The sequence below is a fragment of the Anoplophora glabripennis genome, unplaced genomic scaffold (assembly GCF_000390285.2).
Source record: "Anoplophora glabripennis isolate ALB-LARVAE unplaced genomic scaffold, Agla_2.0 scaffold181, whole genome shotgun sequence".
Taxonomy (NCBI): Eukaryota; Metazoa; Arthropoda; class Insecta; order Coleoptera; family Cerambycidae; genus Anoplophora; species Anoplophora glabripennis.
Genome location: NW_019416339.1, coordinates 139,638 through 163,913, shown reverse-complemented (window position 1 = coordinate 163,913; position 24,276 = coordinate 139,638). Strand labels below are relative to the sequence as shown.

At 31.7% G+C, this 24,276-nt stretch overlaps 1 protein-coding gene across 1 annotated transcript in view; it reads right to left on the bottom strand.

Annotated features, from left to right (window-relative positions):
- Positions 1-14,711, bottom strand: part of LOC108905752 (elongation of very long chain fatty acids protein AAEL008004-like) — a 90,160-nt gene extending 75,449 nt beyond the window's left edge. The window contains exon 1 of the mRNA XM_018708761.2: positions 14,355-14,711. The gene's annotated coding sequence lies outside the window, so the exon portion shown is untranslated. The remainder of the gene's footprint in view (positions 1-14,354) is intronic.
- Positions 14,712-24,276: the final 9,565 nt, after the last annotated feature.

Below are 24,276 nucleotides of genomic sequence, written 5' to 3'. Positions count from 1 at the left end.
TGTTAGGGACATCCTATATTAGATATTTATTTGACTAAAGACGCTGAGAAGGCTGATGCGCCGACTAGCCCGAGGTGTGATGTTAATATAAACACTGATAAAGAATGAATGCCTTCTACCCTGTTTTAGTCGAACCCTAATACGGTTCCTATATATGGTCTCATTTTATAAAAGACCGTGAAGTGTGCGTGTGTGTAGTTTAAAGACAGTGTCAATAAGAGGAAATAATTGGAGTTCTTGTAATTGTGAATTACAGGGTGAGTTTATCACTGAGTATCTTAGCATGCTTACTAATTGTTAATTAAGTATTCTGTACTGTTGAAATGAATCATATGTGGAAATTGGTAGCAATGTTTGCTTGACCAGACCTGCCTATTATTGTTTTGTTGAGAGTTGTTGTGAAGGGCCGTTAGCTGCGGTGATACGGTCTAGTTCTGAGGTATGGAGATATCTTAGGGCTGTTAGCTGCGGTGATACAGTCCGTCCGTTAGCTGCGGTGACACGGGAGATATCTCAGAGGCTGTTAGCTGCGGTGATACAGTCTGGTTCTGGAATTGGACGCGTCTGGCCATGAGCGGGGTATCCTAGGGCTGTTAGCTGCGGTGATACAGTCCGAACCGTTAGCTGCGGTGACACGGAGGGTACCTTAGGAGGCTGTTAGCTGCGGTGATACAGTCTGGCTCCGGTACGGATGGTCTGGCCATGAACTATCTCAGTGCTATTGTTTTTCAGCCAATGTTGGTTGTGCAGAGGTGGTTTGGTCGGTTTGCATTGTTAGCCTGATGTTTGATAAATAGTTGAATGAATTGGCCATATCAGTAAAAGATGTTTTGAGTAGAGTTAGCTGCAGCAATTTGAGAAAAGTATATCTAAACAGTAGTAATTGATTTAAGTTGTTACGCTTAAGGTGAGGGTATGCTTGGGTACTCATGTGTGTTTCTTTTATTTTCGGAAAAAGGTCCTGAGCTTAGCTTAAGTGCCAGAGATCGCTCCTGACGACAACCAGACCCTGACTTGTGAGCACAGTAAGTGTTTTGCTTATTTTAAAATCAATTATAAGTATCCAATATCCTTCAATGGTCCACGCCCGGTATATACGCCCCTAACACAAGGAGTGACTTTTAATCATTATAATAATGACAAAAAAAGACAAGCATATCAAGCATATCCAAATAGTGGTAATGAATACCTACAAAAGTTTGGGATTTATTGTTCGAAACATGTGCAATTTCATGAAAATTAATACTTTTTGCTTGTTATTTAATACATGTTAGATCTAAACTCGAATATGCCTCTGTAGTCTGGACACCTATCTACGCTACACACGTAATATATATTGAGAAAATTCAACGCCGATTCTTTAAATCAGCTACATTTTTTATTGATGGCCAGTATCCTCCTCAACGATTTCCTCAGGAAGCATTTTTCAAGCGTTTCAGTATGAGTAGCTTGTCTCAAAGACGCAAGTTAAATTCAGTTATTTTCTTATACAAGATCTTAAATAATAACATTATATGTGAAGATATATTACAAATGATCAATTTTCATATTCCTAGAACTTATACCCGACATTTACACCTCTTCGCGATCAAGCATCATCGTACTAATTTATATAAAGCGTCTCCGGTTCATCAAATGATTACTGGTTATTCTAATATTGAATCTCGCATAAATATACTCTGCTCCAGTATTACTCAAATTAAAAAAGTGTTCCTTTGAATTTTATGTTTGTATAAGTATGTTTTAGTATTTGTCTGTATTGTATTATAGCTTTTTAATATTATCTGTCTGTTCCGTTTGTTTTAGATATTATGTTTTGTGATATTTATTTAGTTTTAAGAATAGTTTTTATCTCTTTCACCTAATTTTATTACTTTTTTTTAGTTTGTAACTTTATCCTGTAACTGGGCATTACCCGTTGGATATTGTAATTAAAATAAAAAAAATAAAGCAGAAAAAACAAAACTTTCAACTGTCTTTTACGTTTCTAACGTTTCTTATTTTATATCTGTGCTCGCACACTCGTTCCAATTCTCAACAATAGATATCGAGAGTACCTATAATCAACAAGGCTTTAAATGAAGTATTGATAGATGTACAAACTTAGGTCTAGAATATGAAACAAGTCTTACTATAGATTTGCCTGTAACAAAAAATATTGAAAAACATGAACAATCCCTACTCGAAAATGAAGACATCGATCGTGAAATTACTTACGGTTATTTCCTTTGACATTATCAAAATTTGCTGACATAAAATATGCATTTAAAGTAAAAAATCGTTAAAAAATTAAAATACATCCTTATTGAAATAACAAATAACTATTTTTATAACTAACCTTTATAACAACATAAGGAGAATACCTAAAAACGAAATAACATTAACATACCTACCAATTTTATAAATTTTCCACATGTCCATAATTAAAATATCATAATACATATTGCAAATAAAAAAAATATATAGGTACCTATTTAAGTCACAAAAAAGTTTACAAATAATGATATTTTACATTAAGTGAACTGGACCGAAATGAAATGTATAATGACACAGTTTTTATTCTCCACATGTCAAAAGAAATGTTAATCCCTATAAAAAAAATTGTACTTAACAAATGATTATTTTTCTGGTATTATTTAGAATTAATGGAATTATTTTGGTATTAATTAGAATTATTAGAACTATTTTAGTATTATTTAGAAATACTAGAATTATTTTAGTATTATTTAGAATTATTAGAATTAAATTAGAATTATTTAGTATTGTCGGAAGTATTGTGGAATTACAATGGAAAATATGAAAAATTAATTCCATTTGAAGAATTGGTGTACAAATTTTTGGGGGGTGGTTTTCCCCTCGGGCGGCAGGGCAACAATACATTTATTACTCCCTTCATCCTCCCTCATAATAATATGACTTGTGTCTTGTGTTTGGTGGCCCGGCGGCAGCGTGGTCAGTTTCGTTTCGGTTGTATTGGTGCTGCGTGTTTCTCGCTCGCGATATTTGTGAGGTTATAACTGTTATCAGTGCAATTATATTTCGTTCGGACTGTATGTGTGTTTCGCTCTATTATTTGAGAATTTGTGAGTGAAATCATATTTCTTGTGCTCCGTAACAAGTGTTTTTAGTGCTTTATTTGTGTGCTGTGTGTGTGTGTCTGGATGTTCGCAAGCCGAATGTACTGCTGGAAAAGTGCAATTTATGCAGTACAGCATATAAATCATAGAATTTATATTTTGTTTATAATTTGTTTATATTTCTTGTTTGATAGAAAAATAACTTATTTTGTTGAGATTGATAGAGAATTGTTGTTAGTGTTTTCATTTGATAGAATCATATCATAGGATTTATATTTTGTATTCATTCTGTAAATATTTATAGTATATCTGTTATACAAGGTTTTTGCTTTGAAACTTCGTTCTCCTTATAAAAAAAAATCGTGGGGTAGAATGGGGTGCGGTGAAGGGATCAGTTCACCTCTGGAACCCTGTTCCTACCAAAAATCCCTTTATTCTCATAAACTATTCGTTTTAAATGTAATTTATTATAAATCCAATTCGTTATTTAAATTCCACATATATACTACATTTCACCTCTGTACACGCCACTGTTTATTGTTCCCTGCTGTACGATCAAGCTCGCCAGGTTAGTATTTGACGTATAACCGACCACTTCGTACACTCGATGCACCTGGCTGACTACAGCTAGTACCACAACACAGTGCGCATGCAGCGGTATTTCAGATTTTACATTCAATTTCAATTTAGATTTGAAATGATTCATCTTACGCCTCCTAAAAATGATGACACGATTTTCCTTTGATAAAAGGCCGACAATTTTTTGCTCTACTTTGCATCGAATACGATCCTACTATAATAATACAATCAAAGGAAAAGAATTTTATTTTCAAAAAAATCAAGTCTTCTTTTAAACTTTGTCAAAAGCTAAGAAGGCCTGAACTCGGGTCTAAATGGCGCAATTTATTTTAAATTATAATTAAACTTAACTTGCGGCAATTAAGTGTTGTATTTCGATACAATGAAAAATATAATTGCAATTACAGTTTGTATATTTATTTCAGTTACAAAAAAGATAAAAGTTATATACTTAATTACTTAATTACTGGTAATAATGATGTTACTGATATTGGACAGTACTTATTTTGCTAATTTTTTTCTAATTAGTGTAATTGAATTTATATTTTCATCATAATTAACTCAAACTAATTATGTAAATTTATAAAGGTCGATGGATATAAAATAATTTGCAAAAATTAAAATATTGTTTACTGTTTAAGTTCTATGTTTTTTTAATTTACATAAGTGCATAAGGCATTTTTTTTAAACTGCTATACGTTTAAAAATAGATCGTTTTCACAAATTTTAGTTTTGTCCTAAGTTAACACACATTTTGCGTGTGCATTGCAAAAATTTAAGTGGATTATATGCTAAATAAGCATTAATGTAAGTGGCTTACACTCGTTACTAATTAAAAGTGCACAGATAAAAATTATAGAAATTCACATAGGCTTTTTACATGTTTGTAATGGTTTTTATACACAAAAAATTTAAGTAAATTGAAAATACATGATACATTATACATAATATTTCCTTTTCCGGAGAATTTTTACCTTTTACGTTGACTTTTCCAATCTAAAATGTATAATTCCTAATATTTTAGATGTTTTTACTATATTCGTTGTACATTTAACATTTTTATTGAGAACTGAGTGGTTTATTTTTAACGTAATATGCAACCTATGTATATATGTACCTGCATCACAATGTCATTAAAATTAGTACAAAAACACAATCATTTGCCGGATTCCTCCGCTCTCGATTTGCTGCAGAGATGCAAGAGAGTTTTTGTGAAAGAAGCGTGTTAACTGGTTTCATTTCTCTGCTTTCATTTGGCTAAAAGAAAAATTAGGAAACGTGCATGACGTGCACTTTTATTTCTTACAAATTATTCTAGTAAACCTCGACACCGTTTTAGAAAATGACTTGTACGCAAATGGAGTTTTGATGACTTGGAAAATATCTATGAGGTTCAAAAAATACTAGCGTCGTGCGTGCGCGTTTCTTATGAGATGAAGGCTAGAGGTGGAACCATTTTTATTATTGATGCCCTCTTTGTCGCTTTTCATAACAGAAAAAACTAGCATACCTAACTCATCAATTTAATTGTTTTTTATTAATAATCACGGAAAGCGCGTATACAAGGTGCTTGGCTGTAGTGTGAGATGTATAAAATCTAGGGGGCATTGCATGCCAAATCACTGAGGTCATGACCGAACCATTTTAAATTTTTCTGGTTTTTTGGTATTATTTGGTACCCATTTAGAGTAGCCTGTATGGATTTTCTATTTCAACCCCTCAAGAAGTTATGAGGATTTGCATATTTTGGGTAAAAAAATTCAAATACCTGTAACTTGGCAAAAACTAAAGATATTTAAACAGTTTGAGATGCAGTATTATAAACAAAATATAAAAATATGTTTTTGTTTTTTGATTTTTTTGGATTTTTAAACCAAAGAAATGCTTCTCGAAAAAAGTGGCTTTTTTATGAGAGCTAGAGTGGGATATATTTTTTTATTCCACTTTTTTTGAATTAATTTTTGTATTTGAATTTTTTACAGACACCTAATGTACGCTATTAAACCAAATTTTATTATAGAAATAAATCGCGATGACTAGTTACTAAAAATTCCATATTTTTAAATCTGCTACTAATACATATTGTCATTACTAAATACCTAAATTAATATTAACTAAAGATTTTTTGCATAATGCCATAATACTTTTGACTATTTGTACTTAGTAAAAAAACATTTATAAATGATAGGTTGACGAAACAGAAAAAATCAATTTTATTATTATTAAATATTCCCGCCAGTAATCCAAGCGTCACTTCGAAGGATTTGACACTTGTAGTGGTTAATTCTGTTAACGACTACTTTATACAAATAAGTGTATATCTACATCTTGTTTGTAATAGTATATTACGTAATAAGTGTTGTAAAAAGCATTTTACGCACAAATGGAAAAGTTACGCCTGACGCCGCACTATGTATCATTTTTTTTTGTTTGTACAAAAATCAAATATCTTGACTCAGAGAGTAGATAAAAATATGAGCCTGGTTGCAAATGGAAGCTGAATGGATGTAGAATATGGGAAAATATGAGAGACGATTTTTTTCTATATGACATTCGAATGACTAGGCAAAGTCTATGCAACCCAAAAATTTTATGGATTTTTCTAATTATATCGGTCCTAATTCTCTTAAAATTTATTCCAATGCACACGATTTTGCACAATTTGGCACGGCAATTCCAAATCTGGCGTCAAAAATTTTGGTTATACCCATCAATTGTACAAATTGTATCTATCAATTTTGAATTTTTTTTCGTCGTTAATAAAAAAAAAAATATCTATAAGTCACTGCTTACCTTCTACAGTGTGTTTATTTGACATTTATTTGTAAAATAAAAAACAGAAACCCAGGTTGATAATTAATCTTTAATTTGTGAATAATTTTCTTGCTTAACAGTGTCAAAAAGCAGTTTGAAAATAATACCGACTTTGGAGAGACTTTGCTAGCGTTAGAAATATGATAGAAAATGTTTGACGCCAGATTTGCAATTGCCGTGCCAAATTGTGCAAAATCGTGTGCATTGGAATAAATTTTAAGAGAATTAGGACCGATATAATTAGAAAAATCCATAAAATTTTTGGGTTGCATAGACTTTGCCTAGTCATTCGAAGGTCATATAGAAAAAATCGTCTCAGTCATATTTTTCCCATATTCTACATCCATTCAGCTTCCATTTGCAACCAGGCTCATATTTTTATTTACTCTCTGAGTCAAGATATTTGATTTTTGTACAAACAAACAAAAATGATACATAGTGCGCCGCGTAGCGGCGAGTGCGTAATTCTATGAGTGCGTAATTGCATTACACCACGTATTACGTAATATACTTTATCTACGGCCACTATAAATACTTAAAAACACACCGTCTGCGATCAATGCAAGATTCCTATTACGTCGTACGGGAAAAAAATCGCACAGCTTGGTAAAAAAATCGTACATTTTCCTAGCAACCGCTGTGCGATTTTTTTACCGTACGTAATAGGAATCTTACATTGATCGCAGACGGTGTGTTTTTAAGTATTTACAGTAGTGGTCGTAGGTAAAAAAAAATTACACTGAAAGAAATCCACCAAGTGAGGGGCTTTGCTAAGATATTTTAGCTACAGTAGGTAAAATTTTTGCTCTCACAGAAAAAAATTCATGCTGCCACAAGTAAATACGTTTTGCTGAAACGTGTTTGCTACCACAACAAAGAAAAGTCTTGTGGCTATATGATAGTTCAGTTGAAATTTTATTTTAGTCGACTGTCTATCTGTCCCAAGTGAGTTGCTTTGCTCGGGTAAGTGAATGCACTTTTTTAGAATTGATCCAATTGGGGTTAGTCAGTCCTTATTTGTAGCAAATTAGGGCTCACTTACTGTAACTGAGGCCTCACTTAATAATTTCCAGAATAAACCGGAATTCGGCTCAGTGCGCATGCGCGATTACGCGTGCCTTATACTGACCATGGTTTCGTCCATAGAGAAGTTAGAGGTATCGCCATTTTGCTGTAACACGTAAGCACTGGATATACGTTCGTCAATCGTTAGTCGATGGGTCCTTTATAATAAATAGATGTTTTGTGATCGAGTGTTGAGTCAGTTTTCAGTTGTCTAACAACCGACAGAAAGTTTTCAATTAGGGTATTTGCGTAGGTATGCAATAATACTTATATGCATGCGTGATTACATGCACACAATGCAGGCTGGATACAAACTCTTACTTCTCGAATGGGGATTTTCATTTTATGCTTGTTTGAAAATATGTACAACATTTAAGTTGCATTGCATGGTGCACGAAAGAGTGAGGAGAGCCAACAACACCGAAAAATAGTAAATACGGAGTTCACTCGCTTGGGGTTAATGAGTCGACTCGCTTAGGCTTAATGAGGACTCGCTTGGGGTTAATGAGTTCACTCGTTTGGGGTTAATGAGTTGAGTCGTTTGTGGTTAATGAGTTGACTTACTTGAGGTAGCAAAAAGATTATAGCAAAACTGTCTACTTACTGCAAGTGAGTTCCTTCCAGCAAAGCAGTTTTTCTTGTGGTAGGAAAGCAACTCACTTGGCGCCTATTTAATGCAGATATTTTGCTACGGTTAATGGATTTTTACTAACCGTAACAAAGAAATTCTCTCAGTGTAGTCATGTGCACTAATTGTTATGTTCACTTGATTTAAATAACGAAAATAATATAATAAATTTTAATATTGTTGTATCAAAGTAGTCACACCTCGAAAACGAGGCTTTAAAACCTGTGACATCAAAAAAACAGTATACAATATGCTGCACTAATACCTACAATTATTGTAAGTGAACAACATAAAGAAACGCAATTATTAATGTAATCATCATTCATAATATACGTGCATACATCAATTAGCAGCAATATCCTTGTTTATACAGAGCCTTCATAAATGTTTACAAGACATGTGACCGCCGAATTTAGGCAACCCAACATTACACGACTGGTACTATTAAAAAATCCCTAAATCCTAGCGTCACCAATGTTAATGATTCGTTTACAATGAACAATGACAAACTGTTATGTCTACGTTCGAGATAATGCGAACGCTGATTGGTTGAGTAAAATCTCGTTATACCAATCACCAGAAGGTGAAACAGAATATTGTGTTTTAATGTAATTTTGATTCTATTGTTTCAATTTTACCGAAATTTAATTGCCAACGTAAAGGAAATAAAATTACTGTGCCAAACAAAATTATTGGTCACGTGGCTTGTAAACATAATATATGAAGAAAACTATGTAAAGATTTGAATACATATCTATTACCCTCCTTTAAAAAATTATTATCGGTATCAAATATTCAAATCGGTATCATATTCAAATTCATTGAAGTATTACCGTTTTATATTATATTAACAGTCTACTGCAAATTGTACCTACGCTGTTTATTATTAGGTATATCTACATAATTTTTGTCACTACTAAATATACACCTTACCAACTGTTTAATATAGTTTACAATCATGAAACATAAAAAAATGTTATAAAACAAAAATTATAGCTGCTAATTGCGTAACTTTCTTTGACCATCTGTTTTTTTTTTTCATATAGAAATAACCCATGATATACTACGTGCAACATTTTTCAGTATTCTTCTGGATATTTCTTTCCTAAAATATAATAGTTTGTTCCTAGTGAACTCGAAATAGTTTCCAACTGTCAGACGCAATCGCATTTGATTCGAAGCAATAAATTTTGAACCTTATGTAAGCATTATATCGGACTGCGCATGCATCCGAATGTTGGAAACTGTTTTGGATTGCTCTGAGAACAAAGCTAATGTAAACTACCAAAACAGTGCCTAACCGGAAGTAGTTTGATCCACCGAGCAAATATTTTGTTTGGCCCCTGTTGCTTAATGAAATCGAGATTGAAATGTTACGACTTTTTTGTACAAGTAGTGAACATACGAGGTCTGTTCAGAAAATAACCTCGAAAATAACTGAACTTTATTTTTTAAACTTTATTATTAATTTTATACGCCTTATCTTTGTCCTTGTTTCCTTCAAAGTATTCCCCTGTTCTATGCACTCATTTTTCCCAGCAGTGTTTCCATTTCGTGAAGCATTCTTGGATAACTTCATTTGAAATAGCATTTAAGATTTGTGACGAATTAGCTTTGATGTCACCAATAGTCTGAAAATGGCGCCCTTTCAAAACTGATTTTAATTTCGGAAATAAGAAAAAATCGCAAGGAGTCAGGTCTGGCGAGTAAGGAGGATGAGGGAGGACAATAATCTGTTGTCTCACCACAACTCTGGCTTCTTACTGCAGATTTTTTTACGTAACCTTTGTAAAAGGCCTTGAGAGTGCACATGGTTCACTGTTTCACATTGAGGCAAGAATTCAAAATGCACAATTCCATTAAAGTGGAAAAAACAGTGAGCATCACTCTGATAGTGGATCGAGACTGACGTACTTTCTTGAAGCCTGGAAATCCTCTGCCAATCCATTGTGATGATTCAACTTTTGTTTCAATATCGTAGCCGTAAATCCAGCTTTCGTTTCCAGTTATGATCCTTTGCATGAATGTTACATCGTCATCGGTTTGTTCAAGGAGTTGCTGATAAAAGACTACACGAATTTCTTTCTGTACAACGAGTAACAAATTTTGCTGCAACTCGAAACATGTTCAATTTATTAGTCAAAATTTCATGACATGACCCAGTTGAGATGCTAACCTCTTCTGCAATTTCTCTGATAATCAATCGGCGATTTGCACGTTGAACTCGAAGGCTTTCCTGGTCGAGGATAATCTTCAGTTGCCTGACGACTGCTTTTAAATCGTGAGAATATTTCTTACAACCCAGAGCATCATCTCCGTAAGCTTGTTGAAACTTTTCCGTGAAAGTTTTCCTCAGCTTCATGGAAAAAATTACGTTGCATCGTTGTTCTAGAAAATCTCACATTTCAAAAATCGTCACTAGCACTGAAATAACAATATCAAAACTAAATGAGATATCAATAATCCAAGAACATGTGGTTACAGAGGTTATGCGCAACGCAATGCTACCAACTGCATATCATTAAATATCTCCATTAGCGGGTAATTAAAAAAGTTCGGTTATTTTCTGAACAGACCTCGTACATACCTATAGGTAAAAATTTATTCTTGTAAAATTTGATGAATCAAAAGTAATACATAAAATTCATACATATATTTTTGATATAATTTTCTTCCTTAAGATATGCTGTCGAATATTATTTACTCGGATGAATTTTTTTGATAAATTAGAAAAATTATTGACCTAAACTCCTAGTGAAACTCTTATATAATGGACACACAAATATCATATTCACTGTCAAAAAAATGGTTGCTAGGAATAAAGGAGATTTTAGAAACGTAGTTTTTCTGAAAAAAAAAAAACACCACTTTTACTTATAAACACGTCTGGTTTCAGCAATATGGGATTGAGTATGGAATACTTCCAATAATGAAACAACTATCCTAATTTTTCTAGATCACATTTTTGGTGGTAGATGTCCATGAGACAGATCTATAAGATCTGCCACATTGGTCTCTAATTCAGACTGGAGATTAGATATACTGTTCGAACAAAAATAATTTTGAAAATGTCTGCAAAGTGTTTATGTATTTATTAAATGTGTCAGATTACTTTCCTTTGCAACCTGAATTCAGTAGAACCAAATCTACATTTGTATGAAAAAAAAAACAAGCACATTTAATAAAAATGAAACAATCTGAAATTGGCATTTTTAGTATTTACATGTAAAATGTACAATTTATTTTGTACATATAAGAATAGATTGACACCTTTAACAGTGATTTATTAATTATCTAAAGTCAAAAACAAAACAATTTCGCAAGAAAGTAGTTCATAATTTGCATTGATTTGAATACCCATCATAAATGGTATATATCTATTAATCACATGATGTCTTGTATTATGGTTTATTTTTTAAAAATATTTAATAAATGCATTTATCCAAAAATTATTTAAAAATAGACACACATTTATCATTTCCGGTAGATCTAGGTTAAATTCCGATTGTCTGGTAGCCCTGGAACCATATATACCTATTTTTTATTTATCAATATCTGAATTTCTATATGTACCCAACTGTGTTTCTAAACTAATTTAACAGAAAATTTAGTAAGGGATAGAATTATATTTTTTGTTAATATAAAATTATTATTATTTCAAGTATAAGAGACATCTATTATATACCCGCAATTTTTTTCTAGCTATGCTTTATATGAAATAAATATAATAAATAACCTAAATATAATATTACACACGAAATTAATAACATAATATCTCTAACTATGGAAGAACACACAAAACTGAAAAGTGTAATTCAGTTATGTATATTTTTATGTCTCTTTTTCTGTAGAGATTTATGAATCACGGTCTCATAAAATAACTCCTTCCTCATCCATTCCTTTTTCATAGGTCAAAATAAATTATCCTAAACTAACAAAAAATATGTTTTATAGTCTATATAATAATTGATATTTGAAAATACGGAAACTATGAACGTTATTTGTATACAAATGAAGGTGATTTTGAATTACACATGGGCTAACAGAAGCGTAGTAAATTCTGTTTGAAAACACTAACGGTTGCTTAAATACTTTATTAACCGTTATATGTGGTTATCCGGAAGTGACAGACTAATCGCGGTTAGAAAACGATATCTCATTGCGGAAAGATTATTCTTTTGTTGATTTTTGCAATTTTAGATACAAGGAACAAAAACTATTTAGTGAAATACTCGGGTACTATCAAGCTTTGAGTAAGTATAGCATTGTAAAAGTATATCAACATTACACCACTTTCTTGACGGATTTAATAACTTTTTAGTAAAAAGGACAAATTACAAATTAAAGTGCTGCAACGAAACAGATTCAGAAAGTGATATGGCCGATTAAGGGACATATAAGTAGTAATCGTTTTTCTGTCACTATTACTGCAAAATTACTCTTTTCTTGCAAACACATCTCCGATGAGTGAACTCGGAGAGTTAGACATGCTTACAAAGTAAAAGTAACTAGATGGAGAAAGTGTTCAAATCTCGGTTCAAATAATATTTAGTTCGGCAACAAAATAACCTATATTAATAAATTTGCACCGAATAACTACCGTTTTTCCCTCGGTTTTTCCATATGAAAATATTTATTTGTATTAGGTATAGTGTTTTAGTTCATTTTTAATTTTTCAAAAAAAAAATCCCACAATGTCAAAAAAAGAACTTATTCCTTGTTCAAATTTACCTACCTATGTTGCATTTCAGGATATTTAAAGACTCGTTTAAAGATATACCACATTTCTAAAACACCCTCTTGTACACCTTGTAAATGCATGACTGGAAAATTGATTTGATAGCACATAACAATATTAATCTAAAAATTAAGTGGGTACATATATTACTTTATTATGTAAAATGGAAATTGAATAAATTCATAATATAAATAAATATAAATACGAAAATATAACAACAAATTTGTATCAAACTAAATAGAGTAGGTCCATTTTACAATACTTCAGATTTGAAATAAACATTCATTATTATTTTGTAATACCTAAGTAGGTACATCAACTCGTCATTGGTAGGTATTTATTTTTTTTACATAATATTTTCACATGGGCAGCTATTAAATATGCAGTCCTAGTTACTTCTGGTTTTAAAATTTTTGCAAATAAAAACAAAACAGAAATACTTAATATAAATTTTGTTAAAAATCTCTGGCAAAATGGTTAAATCAATACCTACAAGCTTTTTTCCAAAGTCACTGTCTTGGCAAACTGAAACTTATTTACACACCTATTTTAATTTCAGTATTAACAGCTTCAAAGTTTTAAATATTGATTTAGGTAATTAAATGTCAAGCTTATAGGTATGAGTATGAGGCAAACAGTAGGAAATATATTGTGAATCAAAATCAGGTGATTTACTCATCTACTATTTTTATGTATAGACGCCTAATATGGTTAGTTTCTATTTGAGACATACCTCAACCTAACAACCTATAATAATATAAAATCGTCAATGGGTAAAAAATGTTATTGGTTGATACGTTATCTAAATTGCAGGTTATAAAAAGATTGGTCAATTAATTAACAATTCGCGAGTCAGTATCACACTATAAAATATATTAGAGATGCTCTGCTTACTGAAAAAATTATACAATGGAATATAATACATTCAATTGGAATTTATAACCCTTTTTGTCAGTAGGTATTGTAGACACGAGTGTAGACATATTTCTGTACGTAGAATTAAATGGTAATATTTTGGTATACCTAATTAATTGGTAATTCCTACATGGTAGGTAAGTAAGCGAGTTTAATTTCAGTATTAAGAAAAATAACTAACCGTGTTGGTTTTCTATAAAAGAATCCACGTAAAACATAGGTACCTCTTTTACAAGGTAACATTTGACTCGAAATCGATTTTACTGAAATGAGGTTATGTACCACAGCATACAGTTAGTTAGTTAATGAAAATCAGATTCATTTAAATTTAAAAGCACAAAAATAGTTTTAAGAAACAAATTATTTTTTAAATTCCAATTATTAATATTCATAATTTGGCATTTTTATTTTGAAATTTGATAAAATAGGTCCGAGGTAAATAAACCACATAATTATTCGTCACATGAGGAAAATCGTACTACTCTATAGGGTGTGTCACACCGCTATTATACAGAATTACACAAATGTACAAACTTACCCTAATTCAAGATTAATCAATACAGTTCTAGTTTATATGAAACCCACAAGAATCCAACACCAAATCACAGTCTGTTACACACAAATTTTGCACGTTTATCTAAGTCGAACCGGTACTTGAATTAACTTCGATAAAAATCAAAACAAAATGAATCACTTATGTCTGTATCCTGACAATTATAAGCGTCTCATTAAATACTATTCGTATTTATTTAGGTATTGGACTTTTATCACTAATTTGAACACATTGTTTTAATTTGGAAAGGCGTGCCCAGTCACTGAACGTGCACACGATAGACTCGATGAAGACGCCTATCCTATGAGTTCGCTCGATTTTATTATCTAGGGTTTCGTTCGGGTGGTTCATGAGAAGCATTTATATATAGCTGTCGTTTCTCAGCGAACTTTACCGATGCACGCCGCTCGATGGTAGAGTAGAGAGAGGCAGATTCACATTGGAAAATATTTGTTACAGATTATAGGAATCAGGTGGTTGACTTTTTACGTGAAGCGCAGGTCTCCTGATAAGTTCAAAAATTCTTGCCGTGCATTGAAACATAAACCAGCTTGATGAGAAGAAAAGGAATTAAAATAAAAGAAATTTACCCATACCCTAACATCTGGTCCTAGCTACGGCCCTGCTTGGAAATGGTTAAAAAATTGAAAATTACCTATCATCTAATCACATTCCTTGCACGTTAAAGTAAACATACAGGGTGTCACAGATTCTTAACAATAAACTTAACAAATAATGTATAAAAATAAAAAGTGTCTATCATTTTTCATAGAGCCCCCTTATATCTTCATTATTTTAAACTGAAATGTTTTGACGATTCAGTATGAAATAATTATCTGCAAGAGATTATTCTGATCTACAAGCAATCAAGTTTAATTTTAGTCATAGACGTCCTGTTCTATTATAATTAATAAAGGGGTGTATAATATAATAATACAATTGAGTTTACCTAATGAGGTACCTAATATCTCCGGATGTGACCTTGAGAATACGATTATTTGGGATTAAAGCACATACTTCTATCCTATACTGATCATTTTGCAATTGACTTGAAGCCGTAAAGTGGGGCGACGTACCAGCGTATTCATGCGCATGCGTTTACTTTACGGGTTTTGATTGGTTGAAAGGAACCAAGAACGGTGAGCGCGACGAATAAATAAATAAATGTATCTTTTGAGTTTTATTTCATAATCTGTTTAAACCTGCACTAATTCTTCTATTAATTTATCTTGTGTTGATATTTAGTTAAAATGTTTCAAAATTATACTCGATAAGAGCATTCCTTAATCGTGGACATTATTATCGGATTGGTCTCTTGCAGATATTTTATAGCATGTTTTTTTATATTATCAAATAAACTGCAGAAACCACTATAATAAATAATTATATAATAAACTTTTTTTTATAAAAAAAAAGATTGTCAGTTGTGACCGGCTAGAGCGAATAGTGGCGATTTTTTGAAATACTAAGTCTTGTTTAATAAATACACCAGTCATTTAAAAAAATGTCCAAAATTACGAACATGCCTATGTACATAGTTTTAAAAACATATAAATTTGTATTCTGTTTTATTTTATTTGGGCCTGCAAAATATTAATAGGTTATACATATACTTACGTTAATTATTGAAATTAATAAATAGTAAAATAATGTGTTAAATAAGGAGCCTATCGATAGAGGACTCATAGAAGAAAATGGTAGAAAAGTAAACATTTAGAAATTGAAGTGAACTCATGCACAATCAGTGAAAATAGATTATGTGTATATAATCGGCTATATTACAGAGCATGCCGTGACAATCTTTTAAATTTGAATGCAACCGCTCCTAATTATGGAACATGCGCAAAACACATGGAGTACGTCTCGCCCCCACTTTTTTTAAACCAGGTCAACCATTGAAACTATAGGTAATGATCAGTATAGGATAGAAGTATGTGAATTAAAGCCATGAAAAGTGGGAAATTTTATCTCTTTCTCTCTCATTTTAATTCCAAAATATGGCCCAGATTATGAAGACGGAAAAGTATGCGGCAATATTCAGTAGACCGCATTGGTGGATTCTCCATTGAGTGCAGAATGGGGAAATGAACTGACACAAGCAAATGTTTTTCCACCCTAACATATTATCTCTTTACGAGTATACCATGACATTGGTCGTCCTGGCGCGGAGATCAAACCCGCAGCGGTGGCAACAACGATACACAGACTTACATATTAAACGTTATAGCAACGAGCTATCCCAAATCCAAAAATATCTAATATATGTACGTACTCAATAAACCATAGGCCTATTATGAGTTTCCATGACTTTAGATTCCCTCATCTGACATTAAGCCTCCTAATTAAGCTTTACAGGTTTGGCGACGGCTCTTTGATAAAGCTACCATCTTCCAGTTTTTCTCTTCCGAATAGTAGAAGTACACTCTTATTGAACCTTGACACAGACAGGTACGTATGCTGTCTTCTACCACTCCAATATTACTCATATGTTTACTATTATTTTTACTAATCTGTGATTTCATTTTAATAGTCTGCTGTCAACTTCTTTAATGGTCCTTTGAGAACTTTTTGGCTTACCTCTGATCAGGGGTTTTCTGCCATCATTTTTAGGCTTTGTGTTTTATCTATTCCTGCAATTCCTACAATAGTGTCTTAACAACTGGCAATGCCACAAGGGGGTTTCGACCCCTATGAACTTGCTTTGGCCGAGATTACTTGTTTGTCTTCCTAACCGACCTGGAAGACTTCGAATAAAGAAAGAAACCTTTTTTTAGCCCCACAGATACCAGCTCCTTTGTCTTTCTTTATGTCGTCCCAATACCAGTTTTTCATTTTTGGTATAACTATTTTAAAAATCTTTTCTACAGTTATTTCGGTGGCTGAATGGTCAGCTAACATTGCTAAAACCACATGTGCCTTTAACGTATCGTTCAGCTTTTGGTATACCTTGGATAATTAGTGGATATCCATGTTGCAGTCTATAACATATAGACCTACCTTATCTTTGAATAAAGTTATTTAGGGAAACAGGGACACCTGTGACCTGTGAGAGAGATGAACAATATTTTTACATTTCAATTCTATTAAGAATTCATCGGTTACTGGAAACTCCGCATGTCGCCTCAACAGGAATACAGAACTTTTTTATGAAGATTTTAGATAATGTAAAAGCGGTCGTATGTATAGGCGAAAATAGCTACAGGTCGTCATTGGGGGCACAAAACTCTTAGAAAGCAATTTAGAACATGTGTTTATTTATAACTTTTTTCTTATTTTTCGATATTGAATTCAATTATGGCGTTTGGTAAGTTAATTGGACACCCGATTTGATGGCACATTCATTTTCATAGATGGGAGAACCGTTAAAATCGATTTTACTCGGAAATAGTACATCGTGACGAAGTTCAATAAAAACATCTTTCTTTTGTAAAAATGTTTTTTAGTTGCTATGTTAGCACCTTTAAATTTCGCTATAAACTAGGAAAAATTGCCCATGGAGAAGTTCGGATAGCTTTACTTCGACAAGTTCCACCCAACAGTTTTGACATATTTCTAAAACAAGTTGAGAATATTCGTCTCTTCCACTCGTTGAAAATAAAGTAGTTAGTAAATTTCTAAGAATACATGTAGTTTCGTATATATCGAATAAAAACCATCTTCAGAACTGCATGGCATACCCAAAAAATGTCTTTAACTTACCATGCATAAAAACACATAAAGATATATATGTTATACCCTTGCAAAGGTAATAATTAATATTTTCCTGATTATAGTTTTCATTAGTTTCTTGCGTAGAGAGTTTGCTGTATCCATTTCTTTCTATGGGAGCTTCTACGAAAAACATAATGTTCCTCTTTCTAAATTAATTATAATATCGCTGTAAGATTGTCAAATGTACCCTCTGTATTTAAAATTATATCTACTAGAATCTCTTTGTGCTCCACTGATCTTGATAATAGCGAACTGAGGTTATCCAATCCGAAGTCTGTCCACTTACCCTATTGATATGCATACCTACGTTCACTTAAAGCGTCTACTCATTTACTATTCTTGATTTATCTATCAAGCAGAATTTGCAGGTTTTTTAATACTGTGTTTTCAAAATCTAATTCTAATTCTAATTCAAAAAGAGCTCTTCTATTATCCATGCAAACAAATCGTACTAACAATAGAGACCAAATCCAGAACGCTATTTCCATCGATATCTTTCTGAATTATTCATTATCTGTATAAGGTGCTATTAATTATTAAAATTAAGTCATTGTATTTCCCAGTCAAGTTTAAATTCATCTCATACGTTGTTTGAAAAGAATCATGGTGTCCAGGATGGTAGACAATTTTTCGGATATGGTTAGCGTGTTTATATAATTTTTTTTATTCGAAATCGAATTTTTCTGTAACGTCATCCAAAAGTACTGAATCCTGGAATATTATTTCATCTGCACCGGAAGAATATGTCTTTGTGTATTTTCAACATGTCTCTCTTAAGCTTTGCCAGATTTTTAAAAATTTTTGTACTTTTTCAAAATTAAATAAACTAAGTACATTAAAGAAATTGTAAACAAAATTAAATTTTACTTGTTGCTGCCCATTTTAAAAAACGACTTTTCTCGAAAATTGTCTATTTCATCGAAATAAATGTAGAGTATCTGTTACAAAGAAAATTCTTCAGAGTATCTAAATATTTTCAAATTAATAGCATAATATCTGTCAAAATATATATTGGGATCCGTTTCTGGATACCTTAAAATAGTAAAAAAACCGATGTCATTATCAAATCCGTGATACGTTATGCTAAAATTTAATCAACATATACAAAGTGGTTTCAAAGTTAGAACTCAAAACGTAAGCGTCTAGATTACCTACGCGTTTGAGGCAGGATATTTTTGCTGGAAGGAACATGAAAGTTTTCTTTAGGGTATAAGACAACTGACAATAAATTTAAAATAAGGAAATGTTATTACCTCGTATGTTTATCTTACGTTTCCTGAATTTTGCACGCCTATTGAATATACATTAAATCGCGTACTGTAATCATAATCACAGCCCGCAGAATGCTTTTAGGAAACTGTTAACACATGCATTTATCACAGTTAATGAGAATCTTTACCAATATGCTGGACAAAATAGGAAAGGTACATTTGCTGATGTTTACATGTTCTCCGTGATTTTTCAATGCCAAAAATTAAAGCAAGTCACTCTAGTTTAGCGTTACACTTCGCCACTTTCTAGGTAGACTTGGTCATCATTGTCTTACTAAAAGTGCGATTTCTTGTCTATAATATGCCAACCTTAACAGAAAATTTTATAGTTGAGTTTGTTCTGATAGCCGAAATGTATGAAAATAATAAAATTTTCAAATGTCTCTTTTACTGATATACATAAGTAGGCAAATATTTTTGTAAATCTGGCAGTTTACTGACAGTGCCTGACAGAAAATGAAATAATGTAGTATGAACAATTATAGAACACACAAACTTCAGGACATACAACTAATTGAATATAAAATATACCTATAAAATATAAAACAATGAAAATTCATCTTTAAAAGTAGAACAAACTAATCTAGATATCTTCTCCATTATTTTCGTTATTTTAAATTTGTCATATACTTAATACATATGTAACAACAATCTAAATTTTAAAACGTTTAGTAAGCTTGTGTTACGCATCTGTTAAGGAGCGTAAAATTTAATAGTAAATACAAAAACAATATTATAAGTATTTTTTTAACAAAAGCACTAGTATTTGATAAAAAATTCCTGTTTCATTTTTCTAGCCACCACAATTAGGAGACAGACTTACCCTTTAAGTTTGCAGATAAGATCAAAGTATTTCCGTGAACCTAAAATAACATACTACCCACTGTAGATATCCTTACAAAAATATGTTAGTATATGTACGTAACAGAAATAAAATTTATGACACTTTTTTATTACTTCAGTTACATATATCTAAACGTTAAAAATGTTCATTATCCTATTATTTTTAATGCCTTAGAAAAAAAATTCAAAATAATGAATCTATTTCAATTGTTTTGTTAAAGAGTTATAACGACTCAAATTGTTTCTTTAAAAGCCAGCCCATTTTTTTATTGTTGTGTTTATACAGTGTGTCCACGGATGAAGATAAAAAAGGAGAAACTTTTTTATTTTTCATTTTATGAAAAAGGGCCAATATTGTAAATATGTATATTCTGCTTTTGTTCACATTTATAAATATGTTGTTTTAAGTAGATAAGCATATAATACGAATATGAAAATAAAATAAGGCGCCATATGAAAACTGTTTTTAGAATCTGATCTTTTGAGTTAATAGTAAAATTTCCAATTCCTATTGAACATGTTGAAACAAAAACTCTCTTTAATCTAGACGATATAGTTATTTTACATTATTTTAATTAATGAACCATTTTTATTCAAAATTAAGCAAATTTTAATTGTTTTTGTTTAACTTATCAAGAGGGTAAGTTAACATTAAATTTGCTTCAGAAATAAGGCGTAGTTATTGGCGTAGGCGTATTGAGGTATTCTCCCTTTACAAAAAAATACAAAACCAAAATTTTCAATTTGATTCGAATTTATCGAATCACGACAAAAAAAAGTTTTTGCCTTTTAGATCAGACACGATTTTTCCTATGTATTTTGATGTTCTGAAAATGAATATCAGTGTTAGAAAAAAATCTGAAGCCAGGGTTTTCCACAAATCACCGATATGCGCGAAATTTCAGGTTTCCTACCGTTTTTTGAGTAACCTCATGTCACTAATCAAGACTCGTGTGATATGATCAGAATTCTGATTTTGATAGTTTTTGACATAAGAGAAGTATAAAAGGTTGACATACAGATTCCCAAGCTATGGAGTTTGTATCATCAACTCTTAATTGACTATCAATATAGACCAGCAGATCAAGCATTCTGCAGTTGATGAAGGAACTCATTGGAATTGTGGATTTTTCAAGCTTTTGTCGAGTGATCTGATGTCGTTGCATCGATTATCTGTATGTCAAATGTCAATAGACTGTCAAGTGACCCACCATCGACCACCAACATCTGTCAAAGTAGACAAATATAAAATATAACGAATATAACCTAAATTGCATTTATGTCCTGATTTTGAATTTTTGAATTAAATCTAAAAATCTGTTGGCGAGTTTGCAGAGGTATATAGACCTACACAATGTCTGATGATTTAATATGCGATACACAATCATTGGATAGCAGTTCCGATAGTGGTGGGAATTTTATCCACAGTATTTAAATTTGTATACCCCCGACGTCTTTGGTCACAGAGGTCAGATTTATCTCTTACTAAATTAATTAAGAGATCTATTTCGCAAGGAATCCAGGACACTTCCATGTTAGGTACCTAGTTTTGTTGTATTTAACAGCTGCAGAAGGCAGAACAGTTAAAATAAAATAGGTTGGCCACCAACTACCAAATTTAAAACATAAGTATTTGAATTTATAAACAGATCCATGGAAGTTGATTGCAGTCGATGTCTGCTATTGATTGCAATGTGGACAGTCCAAATCGTAAGCATGTGTTTATATTTTATTCGATAGCAGTTGATGGTTGTTGTTACATCAGTGAGACTGCTGCCTTAATCATAAATATTGTTAATGAATAAAGCAATCAGTAAATAAATCAAGGAATAAATGATGCAATCAATAAATAAATCATATGGTAGATGATATAATCATGCATAGATTAAAAAATAAATGAAAGAATCAGGAAATAAACCAATCAGTAAATAGATCAATCGATAAATAAAGCAATAAAGAAATTAATTAAAAGAACCCGCCCATAGGTGATTCTTAGTCCCTCTGGATGAATGTTGACTAAATTGAAAATCAATCAACATTCATTCAGAGCTCAAGGCTATCGACAAGGCATTCGCCATCTTAAGGAATTACCCATGTCATAAACCCACGGAAATGATATCACTGAAAAAAAATTAATGGCATTGGAGAATAGGAAAACACGATGTTGACTGTTAAATGGACCAGAATGTAGAGATTCGCAGACAACGAGTTCCATTGAGGAAGTGGAGCTCTTGACTACCCTATATCAATTGACAATTCATGATACTCCATAGCATGAAAATCTATACCCTAAACTATCATACGCAGTCACCTATGTCAAAACTTTGAAAATCAGAATTCTGTTCAAATCACGCAAACCTTGATAAATGGCATGAGGTTACCCAAAAAATGTCAGAAAACCAGAAATATCGCGAATTTATAGAAAACTCTTGCGTCAGAATTTATTCTTAACCTGAAATTCGTTTTCAGAACATCAAAATACTTAGGAAAAATCGGATCTGAACTAAAAGACAAAAACTTTTTTTCTGTCGGCCTGTGTTATCTATTAAATTTTAACAGCCTGTGGAATGAATATTTTATCTTATTTTTACTTTAATTTAAAGTACTCCCTTAAAGTTAGTCACTTCCTTGTGAACGCAATGGGTAGTTTACCACTGGTCGATTTCTAATTATAGTCAGTCATTATTAAATATTTAAAACCTTTCTGAAAAATATTCTAGCTTGAAAATAATTAACATTTGGAAATTTTATGAATTAGTTGAAAGACTGCCGCATAAACGAAATCGTTATAAAACAATGGAACTTTTATCCATAAGTGAATTACACAAACACAGGCGAAATTTTTACAGTAGCATATGTTAAAAAATTCCTCTTCGAAGGGTTATACAACAGGTCATTATAAAACAGTTTGCTATTGGTACCTACAAGTTATAAGTTTTGAAAGCATATTAAATAAAAAAATGCTTAATCCTAGAATAATATTTCACGGTCAACAAAATCACAGCCGATGAAAGTAGACCACTCTTATAGTGTAAGAAATTATGTGAAAATGCAAATGACAGAATATTAGCTATATTCTTTTCTATAAAGCAAAAAATGTACATAATTATTAAACCATGTTTGATTTGAAGTGCATATTAAGTCGGCGAATTTCAGTCAAAAGTTACAGCGCATAAAAAATATAAATCAACAAATAAACAACTTATGAAGATAGATAGAACATCTTGAGAACTGTAACAATAATATTTTCTTAAAAATAGAAACATACGTAGAATCAACATTAGAAATCAAGGACAGAAACTTTACCGTTTTAAAAAAGTAAGTTTTAATAAGTGATATTTGTCACTGGAATTCATAATAAATTATAAGAGTGAAAAGGATAGAATAAAAGAACGCTCTAACAAAAAAATGTCTATTCTGAAACCATGGGCGTAATAAAAAAAATTAAGGAGTCCTCTGTTCGCGCTTTGTCATTTTAAATCAAAATGACACAAAAGGTGTGCCGACTTAATATAAAAATACGTGCCAAATTTGTTAGAAATATTTCCAAAATGACCGGAACTATCCATAAAAATAAAAATTTTAAAATTTTGATTTTGACACCCTGTATGTTGAAAATGGAGCTCCAAAATGAAAAATGGCATAATAAAAGTTCCATTATTTTAGTCCAAAGAATATGTGGTTAAAGCCTTGGCTTACTAATCTGTATACATAAGGGACATTTCACGTCAAACCGATTACCCTGCCTACACAAAAATTGACTTGATTGATTTAGGCGTATATGGTCTTAAAATGTTCTTCTGTTAATGGGCTTTCAAAGGAAAAGTGGCGTTTTGACAAATTCAGTACGGTAGATCAAATATGATGCCTACAAAATTTACTTTTCATGGTAAATTTAGGAAAAAACATTGATAACATTTTCAAAAATGGGGAAATATATCCCGAATGCATATATTAGACTGTTTTTGGGTCCGCTGATTACGAATCTATGATCGGAAATACGAAATTCAAACTGGCGGATTCAATATGGCGGACATAAAACCCATATAACAGTACCATAACGAGCTTTTAGAGAATTTTAC